This window comes from Oncorhynchus mykiss, chromosome 7 (genome assembly GCF_013265735.2).
Source record: "Oncorhynchus mykiss isolate Arlee chromosome 7, USDA_OmykA_1.1, whole genome shotgun sequence".
Taxonomy (NCBI): Eukaryota; Metazoa; Chordata; class Actinopteri; order Salmoniformes; family Salmonidae; genus Oncorhynchus; species Oncorhynchus mykiss.
The window spans coordinates 3,010,072-3,011,900 of record NC_048571.1 but is presented as its reverse complement, the minus strand read 5'-3'; positions in this window follow the sequence as shown (position 1 = coordinate 3,011,900).

The following is a 1,829-nucleotide window of genomic DNA, read 5'->3' as shown; positions in this document are numbered from 1 at the left end:
GGAATGACAGGAATGAGCAGCTTCTGTCTGGCTCCTTGCAAGCTTTTAATCCAAGTGGCCACCAGCTCATTGTTAATGTGTGTTCATGGTCTTTCCTTTGCCAGGACAAGCTTAAACATCTGTTTGTGTGTGTGTGTGTGTGTTGCTTACGTGAAGTGTGAACGCAGCCATTGGCTTCTGGGAGGATTATTATAATGGTCTATCATGACAATCGGAGGACAGGTCCTGAGTGTCAGGGACCCGGAAAGAGCAGACAGAGTTGGTTCCCGACCTGAACTTTGGTTTGGTTCTGACCGACGACCCGCGGAGAGAGAGACAAAACACTTCTCTAAACTTTTTTAATATTGATGTTTAAAATTGCAAAAGGTAAACCGTATGTTAAACAGGTTGGTCATTCAGGGGTATGGGTGGGGGGGGGGGGGGGGGGTCGGTGGGGTCAGGGAGGGGGAGGTGGGGTTCTGAAATGTGTCAGCATATCTCACCTGTCCTAATCCTGTTCTTTATAGTCACCTGTGAAACCATGTGCTTCTATATCATTATTCACACGGAACATTCCAGACTGGGGAAGTCTAACAGACACACACACACGCACACACACACACACACACACACACACACACACACTGTACACACACACGACCACGCTGTGTACACACACGAGATGTAAAGCGCCTCATCAAACTGTGCCATCAGCTTCCTGTTCCTGTATAGTGAGTCTACTTGTCTGAGCCTCCCGTTCCTTCAGCGATCACAATCCTTTACCAAGGGATATTGTTTTTTCCTTCAACTGTGAAAAGATATATCTATAGAAATCATACAGATTAATATATGTACTCTCAATTTATGTATAGTGTCCATATTCCCCCATAAAAAAAATTATTTATACATTTTGTAAAAAATAAAAATAAAAAATAAATTAAAAAATGAAGAAGAAAAAAATCTGACAGAAAATCGGTTTCCTGAAGTCGAGGTGAAGTTGACGAGTTGGAGATATTTATTCAAAACGACACTAAAGGACACCGGGCCACTGCGACTGTTTCAAATAAAAACCCAACAGTCCCTTTCACCTGCCCACTATTACACAATATCATTAAATGTTCAACAATGTATCCAATTTAATGTGTTTTAACATCAACAAACAACAACAAAAAACAAGATGGACTTATTTATTTTTTTTTGTTTTGTTGTTTTTTTAAATCTGCAATTTTCTGTGCATTTGAGCCAAATTGTTACATGTACAAGAGCTATAATGTGTATTTTATTAAATTAATATATCGTTGTGTTGCAATATACATGGGCTTTATATTGTATTTTGACGACCTCGCCTTAGTAGCTTGTCGAACTCTATGAGTTTAAATCAGTTTGGGGGATGTATCCCGAATAGCACACTGTTTCCTGTGGAGTGCACTAGTTATGACCAGGGCCCGTAGGGACACTCATAGGGCTCTGGTCAAAACTAGTGCACTACGTAGTTTATAGGGTTCCGTTTAGGACTCAATCCTTGGGGTATTTTTTCCGTCTGTGTGTTCTCCTCCTCTCTACTTTTGCGTCCTTGCAGGATGAGTTTCACTTTTCTTTCAGGCGCGTTCTCCTCTCTTTTCCAACCTGAAATCACAATGCTTCTTATTTATTACAACACAAAACGGTCCAGCACATTTAGACTACAAAAACAACAACAAAACAAAACAAAACAAAACAAACAACAACAAAAAACTACAACGACCACGTTCAACGACCGTTGAGACTATTTTTACTCTTGAAAGCTTTCTTTTCATCTTTCTGGGCGACAGCTCATTTTATTTTATTTAAAAAAAAAAACGATTTCCTGT